The sequence below is a fragment of the Styela clava genome, chromosome 11 (assembly GCF_964204865.1).
Source record: "Styela clava chromosome 11, kaStyClav1.hap1.2, whole genome shotgun sequence".
Taxonomy (NCBI): domain Eukaryota; kingdom Metazoa; phylum Chordata; class Ascidiacea; order Stolidobranchia; family Styelidae; genus Styela; species Styela clava.
In genome coordinates, this window is record NC_135260.1 from 5,926,204 (window position 1) to 5,937,733 (window position 11,530).

Below are 11,530 nucleotides of genomic sequence, written 5' to 3' on the forward strand. Positions count from 1 at the left end.
TGCTCCGCTCCGACTCCAGACTGCGATTTACTCGAATATTCCCTCCAGCGCTATGTTCAAGTGGTTATGGCATAAGACAATGTAGGGTATAGGCAAAAGAATACGGCGTTGTAGCGCATCGAACTAAGCGTTAGTTAGAAATACTCTCGCCACCAGCCCACGACACCTCTAATTACCCCGAGAACGCGACATGATTGCTGGACTCCTCGCCGCCGTAGGGTGGTTCACATACCCGCTGGTCGGGTACAGCTTCCTCCATCATCAAGTTCATGTATTCCAATCAAATACCTGGCTGAATAATCCCATACTCGACATGAACTGATAACCGGACGAGAGGCCGTGCTGGTGACATATGATAAAGCCGACTGTCCCAACCCCCGGAATAAATATGCAAATCCTATCTCGGGGCTCCCGAAGTATGCGAACCAAGATGGCGGACATCGGAATGTAATATGTGTACTAGGTTAGGTTTATGCCATAATTTTAGGTATAAATACTACGGGAGGCTCTTGGCTAGTCTTCGAACTGATAATAGGACTAAAATAAGGAAAATTGAAAAAAAATTATCGCCTAACCCTAACCTGTTACGTTCCGATGTCCGCCATCTTGGTTCGCATACTTCTGGAGCATCCCTATCTCTATCTCTGACTTCTAAGCCCCGAATTACTATGGTGCCATGATAAATTGTGAAGCCAATGACGAACTTTTCAAAATTAGTAGTTCCAAACGTCCCATCGTTACTCAATTAGAGCTTTGTTCTGAGTAGAAATATTTATAAACGCTCGTGAAAAATTGGGCAAAGCGAAGTTCTGCTGGTATATTCAAATAAGCCTTTGCAGCATATAAAAAAACTCTTTAATTTTGTTTACGCATTTTATCCTTTACAACAAAGTTGGCACAGTTTAAGGGCCTAGATAATTTAATGTGCGTGAAATGAGTTCACGATAATTGACTTGTTGTTAATCCAATCATTTGACAGGTGACGACAAGTAATTAGCGCGACTTCTTCTGATGTAAATCAACCACGCTTGACAGAATATTGGAAGATGCACGGGCCGAACAATAATAACTGTTTTATATTCTGACCGCTCTCTGAAGACAATAACAGATAATTAATTTATCCCAATATTACGGGCTAATAAAACCATTAGTACGCACTGACGCTTATAATAGGGTAATAAATTAGCCTTCGCCCATTTGATAATATTACTGTGGACGTAAAAATGAGCTTGATATTTTGTCAATTTACACAGAAAAATAACATAAAATGTACTAGAAATTATGGGTATTCAGGCATCTTATATATATATAGTTTTTATCGGGTTGTTTATTTGTGTTGCAAGTTTGTCTGAAAAGGAGGCATGTTGGATACTGATAAAGTTACAATTGAAAAGTTACGTGGGTAACAAAACAGCAAAATGAAATAACATGAAAATCTTAGTAAACATACTGAATATTGTTCCATAGCTTGACTTGAGCGACAACTAAAATTGTACTAATAAGATTGCAAGTTGTTCGAGGCAGTTGAAAGTTACGAACGAAGTAGTGTGCGTGATTATGTTATTACATTCTGGTGACAGAATCATCAATAGCGTAATTGGCAGGAAGATTTGCTATCAATGTTCGTGCACAGAATGATTATAAATTTTAGTACCAGTAAGGGTGTGGTGATATTTCTTTGAAGGGTTGGCTCAGTAAATAAGCCGTATTTTTTATTTAAATTGACTTGGTATACTTTTACATGTTCATTTCAATCATTTATTCAGGGTAAAAATCCCAATTGCATTTATTTTATGGATATATCGTTTTTGCCCCCGTGCGCGGGGGAGGGCAGGGATACTGGTGAATAAATCATGGGTAATTTAATAAAAGTACATAAAACAAAAAAGGGTGCAGTTGTAGGTTAAACTAGCAGTATGTCGTACAAAAGGTTTTTGTTGTTTCATAATTATGGTGCCTATTACGATACTGAAAGTAGTTTTGTGCACCGGGAAAGGCAATGATCATTATCGAGTTATGGTATTTGAATAGAGATAGATTGACAAAGCGGACTCGTTATTATTGGTCCATATTACAGAGGGAATGAAATTGTGCTCGTGGTAAGTTCTATAAATGAAATATTGCAAAATTTTCGTAATACAGTACCAATAAAAATAGACAATGCGTGATTATTGTGATAAAAATTTACTTTACATTTTTTTTCTATGTCTATTTCAAATATTTATCTATCTGACCTAAAATTCATTGCAAGTTAGTGCGCAATAGTTCCTCGCAAGTGTGCTTGTTTTGAATGAAATGAGGTAATTTGCAAAAATACAGTTAATATATTACGATCGTTTCTAGGAAATATGTTCGTTCGTTTAGCGCTTTAAAGTGAAGTCGTTTAGCAATGATTTAATATCGAGGACGGTGACCGTACATTTGAACCCATGTACATTTGAACCCATGCGTATATCCACGGGTTCAATCTATATGCGGGTGCTAAAACCCATGGGTTAGGGTTAGTATGGGTTTAACTATCCGTGAAACAAAAAAAATTCCATAGGTGCAATAGCATACAGGTGCAATTGTCATGGGTTCAAATGTACGTGGGTTCAAATGTAATGGAACCATCGAGGACCTTTCTCTGAAGTATATTTACCTGCGACAAAGTTTCTCCATACTTTAGTATGGCGTGTTGAGCAGACAGATTCGTATTAACGTCTCTTGGGAGGTGTATTTATCTCACCTAATGCATCGACAAGAATTTGATCATTCGACTTGTCAGACAAATAGACGAAACAGTCAAATTTTTGATAATGTTATTAGTCGAGGTAATTTTTCACGGGAAGTTTGTAATTATAATCTGTAAAATGAAGTTGTACAATATGATGCTACACTATATAATATCTAAGTAAATTTAGATAATAGTCTGAATATAATCTGATAATTTCGTCATGTCTAAATTTGCAGAATATACTCGAGAGACTATGTAGACATCTATGAGCCGCATACATTTTTGTCGTGAACTGTAACATGTAAGAATTGCAAATATCGTCACTTTTAATAATAACGTTATTTCTGTTCTGTAAGACTTGTGAACTAGATCTGAGAAAATTCCGATTAAATTTCATATAGTGTGTATTCCTAATTATAGAATTGTGTAAGCCTATCCATTGTTATTGAAATAGGCTGTATCATGAGCAGGAAGTTTCCATGAGAAAATGAGCATTAGAGGTTCTAATTATATAATTAAGTAAGCATATCAAAGTAGTGATACGTTTGAGTCGAACGCGTACGTTAGTTCCGGTAAAATTTTTTGCATGTGTGTTATTTTTAATTAAAATAGACTATATATATGACGAGCAGGAAATTTACATGATAAGCTGAAATTTATAAATTACCAGAATGAGTCGTATATGTTGTTACAGTATGTTGGGTACTCCAGTAGTGTGTGTACCACGTTATGGTAGGCCATAATTTTAATCCAATTTTCTTTATTTCCGTACAATTACAGGTTCGGGTTTGTGCTGTTTTGTGTTAGGGAAGTGAATATACCCCTTGCCCATCGGTTTCAGTCCCGTTATAGAACTTACCTTCGTATTGGTATACACATACTTCTATGAGCATCGAGCAAAATCTATAGTTGGTGACTGAGAAGTGAGTTGAGGCGGGCGGTGCGCGTGCTTAGCGCTATCGGGATAGGAAGGCTTCTTTCAACGTCGTTTCAAAATCGCATTTGCACTTTGGGGATCGTTTTTAAATTCGGACTGACTGGAATGCAGTAAATACCGCAAAAGGATGTTTTGCAGAATAAGTCAGGTGGTGATGGAAGTACTTTTAGTACTTTTAGTAATTGTAGCTCGTCGACCATTGAAATTGTCATGTAAATAGCATCGATTACAATAACTCAAGTTTGCTAATTTGAAGCACGTTCGTAAAATCCAGTGTTCGTCGGTTTAATATGAGAAGTAAAAAGAATCATGCACTATCATGCACTATTTCTCTATCACCAATATGTAATTAAACAAATGTGCACAACGACATGAAAGTAGAGTAATCAAGAACTTCTTTCTATTACAATATACAGAAAAAAATAAAAGTGCACGAATCTCGTCCACATATAAAACACGGTATCATGAAGCAAAGAATCTCATATAAATTATAAACGGCTACCGTGTGTATTTTTATGTCAAAAAGTTTAACAGCTGACTGAATGAGAAAATGGCAGGAACAGAAAGCAAGTTTGTAGGGCTTCCATTTGGTGTTAAATTCGGACAGTGGCATGACATGCCCATGCAACCACCCCTGTCTTTCTGTCATGCATTAATGTGTTTTTGTCACAGAATTGATTTAGGCTTCATGCTGATGTTAAGCAGTGCATTAAACTGATGACCCGCAAAAAGCAATGGAGAGATACTTGGAATTTTATTGGGCGTCATTTGCGTCGAGACCAAACTCACTCTGAACAAAGATCTGCTTTAAGCAGTCACTGACTACGCAAGAAGCTTATAGAAATCATTTATTTCATTGAAGTTATTTATTCACGTCGTTTAGGTCCCATTTCAATACTCCTTTTTCATAGAAATTTTTATAAAATAGTCACGTTCTAATCGACGATAGAAACGATATTATTTTCATGAACTGGTGAAAGTCAATCACAATTCCATCTACCTCATACATGATCCCAAGAATATCATTTCGTTGAGAATATTCAAAATTAAATCTTTAATTGAGTAATCGAGTAAAATGCAGATCCATTAAATGCCTGTTTGGTTAGGAATATCTTATATATAGGCTACAACAAACACCGAATATAGTATTTTTCTATCTTTGATAAATTAAGTATTTACGTTTCTTTCGGCGAATTCAGACTTTAATTACATGTATATAAATGATTTTCAATCCACTGCTCCAAAAATATAACACAGTTTGCTGAAAAATCGAATTTAATTACATTTCGACTGACGTTAGCGGCCATTCATATGAAGGTAATTTGTGACGCGTGCAAAGTGTATACGTCAAAAAGAAACCACGAGCAGAATTTATTTAGAATGCAATAAAACTTCAAATCGTTTTCTATTTACTTTCTTGGGTAATGGAGTGCCGTCATGGAAGTCGCGCTATAGAAATATGCACAAAAAAGTTTGTAGGCGGTAGCCTGAACGTCAGTACCTCACAAAGTGATTACAGTAACGAAATTAACCATTGGATCGATGATACAAAGGAGTTAATCGTAAGTAAATTTTCGACTTCATTCCTCATGGGTCTGATCCGCATCTCCGCTTCTTGAACAAAATTGCTGAAGGATACAGTAACACTAACAGTTGGAGTTGACTTCTTTTTAGCATCTGAAAGCCTAACAATCCTCTTTTTCCTTGGACAGGATAAGATTTTCATAAAAAGCTTAATCCCTTGACGTGCCACGGCCTCTCGTCCGTTTCAGGTCCGGTTATAAGTTCATGTTAGGTATGGGATTAGCTAGCCAATTATTTGATTCAAATGCATAACCTTGGCGGTGGGAGAAGGGTAACCGGCCACCGGTTATGTGAATTCTTCAACAACAACAAAGCGAAAACAGGAATACGATTTTCATATTTATCCGGAAAGCATCATATTCATCATATAGCAAAGCACTTCCGTTCGACTGGTTACAAAGGTACCGGGTTCGGAAATGGTGAATAGCAGAGTAAGCTATGAAAGAAAGACCAGCGTTTACGGAGGTTTGTCGGACAGTCAGTGCTTGGCATTATCGAGTCAGTTGTGGTATGTACGTTATGTAGTATGTACGTTAACTTGCGCTCATCTGATTGTCTGGTCAAGGCCGCCAGTTTTTTTATATTTATTAAGTTGTAATCGCAATGTAATCGTGAATTTTTATATACTTTCGTCCATAAATAAGTCATATCCTGTTCTGGAACAGCTGCCGGGCACGATCCCATATCGACTCCGTGCAGTTTCTTGTCTAATTTGCTTTCGCGTGTTCGTTTTCTGTGATATATGGCGTGGATGGCGTTTGTTTTCGATTCTGTAGGCTACCAACGTTCAGACGTTATAGTCGGCTGCTACCGTACCGTATCTGGGTAGGCTTTGTTACGGTATACTTCCGAATTAAAAAAGGGTACCGCCGGTAGGTAGGCAGAAGTTGTAGAAACTAAAGGGGTCTCGTGTAGTTTCGTACCTAACGTAATTGGGCTACGGTATTCAGCTATTGTTTTGTTGAACAAGATTGTTAACATTTTTTAATGTTGAAATAAAAACTACTCTATGTTGCTGTGCTACTTTATGCAAGTCTGCCAAAAAGATGCCATTAATTTAAAACTAAGCATGCTATAAAATCCTGAAATCTAAATCTTTGCAGTCCATTCAGCCATTACCGGTAATCAATTTAGGCTAGTAAAAAATTTCTTTGTTATATCAATTTCACTTTGAGGTATGGATATACCACTTTTCCATATATTACCTTTATATTCATATATTTGATAGTATGTATTTTATTTCCATTATTCATTTTAAATATAGGAAATATATCTGTGTAACATTGAACTATTCCAGTAAATGTAGTACAACATAGTTTAATAGAGATACCAGTAACTTGGAATAAAGATTTAACAAGGCTAAACAGTTTTTCTTCAAAAAACGTAATCACAGTCAAGGAACCAAAATGTCAAAAGTGACTTTCAAAATAACTCTGACATCGGACCCAAAACTTCCATATAAAGTTATGAGCGTACCAGAATCAACACCGTTCACAGCAGTACTCAAATTTGCAGCGGAACAATTTCAAGTGCCACCTGCTACAACTGCAATTATTACTAATGATGGAATAGGGATAAATCCTGCTCAGAATGCTGGAAATGTTTTTCTGAAACATGGTTCGGAGTTAAGACTCATACCACGAGATCGCGTGGGGTGTTAACGTTATTATGCAAAATCTAAATAGGAATTTGGGGATGGATCACGTTCACAATGTCTTGTTCGGGGGGTGCCAGAATCTGTTTATATGCAGACTAAGGTTGTGTATCACCAGAAATATCTACATTTGAGTGTCACCAAAACAACTTACTTGTTGATGAATCTCTACTGAAACAAATTGTGATTTATTCTGTTAGTAGCATATTTCATGTTTTTGGTACTCAGTACTTGAAATTATTTGAATTTCTGAAAATGACTCTTTTCGATTAGATGCTAAATTTGATATGTCTTTGAATCAGTCTAACCACATTTGACTAATTAGAATATAATTCAATTAAGTTTAAACAGCTCGTCCAGTTCATTCCACTCTGTAGTGTTGGCTAAGCTGCATGATTAAAATTATTTATAAAACTGAAATTGATGAAATAGTCTTTCTCCCCTTAGTTTTTTCATGGTGTCAGCTCTGGTTGATGTATCCTTACTAATGGGATCTGTCATCCAGTTTCTGTGATATTCATTCCCGATTCCTGATTTTTATTGTTGCATTCAGAAAATTTTATTGTGAAATTATCAGCATGTCACTCGGATTTTGCAATTTTTCTTATCTATATTATATATTTGTGGTGTAACGAACGATTCCTTGGTGTTCAGTTTGAATAATTTATAATATAAATTGTTGAATATTATTGATCTTCGCAAATATTTTAATCACCTGAATCCACATTGGCTGCATCAGAAATAATTTATTGTATGTATTTCTGTCAGATATCTTATAAAACCTTACTATTTGTTGAAATCATTTTTGTTGTATTGCTTCCTTAAAACATAAGTCATAATATATTCAATGCCTAGTCCAAATGAAAAGACAGTTTCCCCGAAAATAAAACTGGGTCCTATTTTGAATTTCTTTCGAAGAATAACACTAGGGCTTATTTTCAGGAGATGTCTTTTATTTTCATTTATCATAAACAAAATTCCAAAGTAGAGAATTATGAGATTTCCAAATAGGTATACAAATTATGAAAATCTATATCCATTTACTTAATAATAACACGTTTTTAATCAAAGTAACTGCAAAACAAATTATCAATTAATAAAAAAGTGTAAGAGATTTCTTGCTATCGGATAGGTCAAAAAAAAAATTTCGTGTTATTGACTAGATCTTATTTTAAAGGGAGGTTCTATATTAAAATCATTTTTGAAATTCAGGGTACCGGTAGGTCTTATTTTTGGAGAAACACTGTAGCTATAAGCAAGTAGGTGACAATTCATGATTTAGCAGTATGTAATTCTACCTTCGAAAGTACCTGCAAGCTAGGCCACTCATATGCCATTTCAAAATTCAGAACATTTAAAGATCATGAAAAATAATGCTATATGCTAATGGATATTATTGTTTCATAGAATATAAGTTTTAATTTCATTGATAGAATTTTGAATTCAATGATTTGAAAAAATATTTGACTATTAAATTAATTTTTCAATATTTCAAAATGTTATGTTATTACCGTTTCTGTGTTTAAAACTTACCGTAATTTTGAAATGATCAATTAGCTCAAATACCTAACTTCATCATTCAACAAATTTGGGAAACAGATTTCTGTCATGGCCCCTAAAATTTGAAAAATTCAAGGAAGCCTACTGCACATAATCCTATGAATAAATGTCTGTTTTCTGTATGAGTTTTCCTGAAATCTAATAGTCTTTCTAAAAATTACTGCTGGTGGCCACTGCACCGAAATCTGGCCTTAACTTGGAGATTGGTTAATATTCATTTATTTTGTTTCTTGTTAATTGGTTGGTGTGTTATATGTAAAACTTTATGCCCTTGTTTGAGATTCTCGGAATATAATAATTGGTGAAATTGAAGAACAAATGGGTTTAATTTTTTTTGTCTTAAACCAGTTGTAGTAATTTGGGACTTGCCTGTGCAATAGATAAATTATTGTAATAAATGCATGTTTCGGAGCTTATATTCACTTTGTGTTGTAATTTTTATACAGCAGGACTTTTTGTGGGCGAACTTTTATATTTTAATAACACGCTTTCGCGCTCCTTTGCTCCGAAAATGTCAGGCCATTGATATCTCGAAGCTGTCCACAGGCACATGCTGTCGATTTAATTATGCAACCGCGTAGCGCGCAATCTAATATATCTTTGTTGGCTGGTTCAGAGGAAGGATTGGTAATAAGTCAAAAAGTCGTTTATGTTTGTGTCTCACCGCGAATGCCACAAAAATCGCTTTAAAAAAACACGAAACAAAGTTGAAAATATTGGCCCCACGCCTATGACTCGAGCACATGTTTTGTTTCCCGAATCTCGTACAGAATGGGCGTCCCGAAGTATGTGCACCAAGACGGCGCACAACCTTAACCTGGTACACATACTATGTTCAGGTTGTGCGCCATCTTGGTGCGCATACTCCTGGAGGTCCTAGAATTGTATGATTGAACGCTCTTTTAGATGGAGATGGAAAGGGGTATGCAGTTTCTGACGATTTGCGCTTAGACAAGCATGTCAAGGTCTCAATCACGCAGCGGAGGTTGATCCGACCAAAGCTATGAAAAGAGTGAAACATCTAGACTAGAGAAAGTGGGCAAAACTTAATAAGTCTTGAATGCGTTCGATTCTCATCGAAAAGGTAAATAATTGTACCATGTTGATGGAAATTTGCCCCGTGGACATTCACGGTTATTTTCACATACATCATTATATATATAGCAGGTGTACATGATACACATATAAAACCCATTGATTACATGGAACAAGAACAATGGCACACATTCACAAAACAGCCCATACGGCTATTACGACGAGCAGATTTAAGCAACTTCAAACTTGCAAGTTCCAAATATGCCGCGGGCGGATGATTTGCCTTGGCGGTTCGCATCTGACTGACCCACTGGCCGTAAGTTGCCGAGCCCTGTCCTATATCAATCAATCCTTTTTATTTATGTCGCTCTGGCATAAAACAAAACAACGACACACAAAATGCAGAGGACCTGGAGGACGAGCATAACTCAAGGACAAAGTTAAAAACGTACAAGTACGTCCACCAAAAACAGTCAAAGAACACACACATTACAAAATCGGACATAAATCTTTCTGTGTGAATAGCCACAACAAATGTAACATTAGATTTCTCCATTGAAAAAAAATATTCCACCATATAAGAACCGCAACGAAATTTTTTTCTTTATGAACTCTAGTTTGCATAAAGTATTGTCATGATCTTCTTTTGATCAGTGTCTCACATCCTAAATTGATTTAAAAGGTGATGCCCGATTTTATATCGTGTCTTTATTTTATTGTGTTCTTTCGACTGTTTTTGGTGGACAGGCACGTACTTGTACGTTTGTAACTTTTTTATTGAGTTATGCCCGTCCTCCAGGTCCTCTGTATTTTGTTTGTTCGTTTGTTGTTGTTTTTTTTATTTCGGAGTGACCAAAATAAAATTGATTGATTGATTGATAACTTTTAAATCAATTTAAGGTATGCAACACTCATCAGAAGAAGAACAGGGCAACACTTTGGATGATAAAATTATCAATAAAATTGTCATTTGTTCCGTTTTGGGGAATGAGATATTAATCTTTACTTTGCGCGAAGCTGTCAATTTTTGCCACATCCCGGTAGCTGGCGTAAAAGAACAATATTTAATTGGACATTTTACGGTGTTTGCATGCTATCTGTTGCTACAAGGCGTAAGGCTATCCGTCATTTTCATTGCAGGTTGCTGTGTGCGATTACCGATCATAGTTACTGTATATTTTATTCAGTTGATCTATTCATACCAATTTGCAGGTGGAAATTTTTTTGTATAGTGTGATATGCGATTTGGTGTGTTGTCTTCTGATTTGGGAACGTGTGCATGTGAAATATCATTAGATTATATGACCTTACAGCCGTATACCGGTATGAGGTATTAAAAGTTGATTTATTAAAAGGCTATTTTGCCGAAAGTTTTCTATCATCTCTAGTCGGTTAGCAGGTTGGAAAATCAAGGTGGGACATAATAAATTAAGTTATCAAATACATCTGATACAGGTAGATATGATATACCTAGTCTAGGCCTGTAATGGGTGTCTTAACCCACTATGGCAGTGTTTCCCAACCTATGGGTAGAACCCAAATCTGGGTCGCCTAAAATTTCTTTTGGGTCATTTGTTTTTACAACAAAAATCTGAAAAAAAAAAATTTGAGTTGAGTTGCGCGAGACTAACTTCCTATCCTTTCTCTATGCCTTTATGCTAGTGGATCCATATGCGAATACTGCAAGGATACTGTAGCTGGAATAAACATGACTATTCTATCCGATTAAAGAGTCCAGCTGCACACTAACACAAATGTATTTCTGTAACGTTTCGTCCGACCGGAGTCAGACTTCGAAAGGCTGTAACGTTTCAGACAAAACGTTACAGAAATAGATTTGTGTTAGTGTGTAGCTGGACTCTTTAATTGGATAGAAAAATCTGAAAGTTAGTGATTTTATTTTGTGGTCAATTCTATTACTTTTTGTATTTTGCATTGACGTGTTGCTCAATAGTAATTGTATATGTGGGAATTATCACAGCGTAGCGTTTTAACCTTATTTTTGCTATTCACTCATAATATCATTTGCAGAACCAAGTTTAAT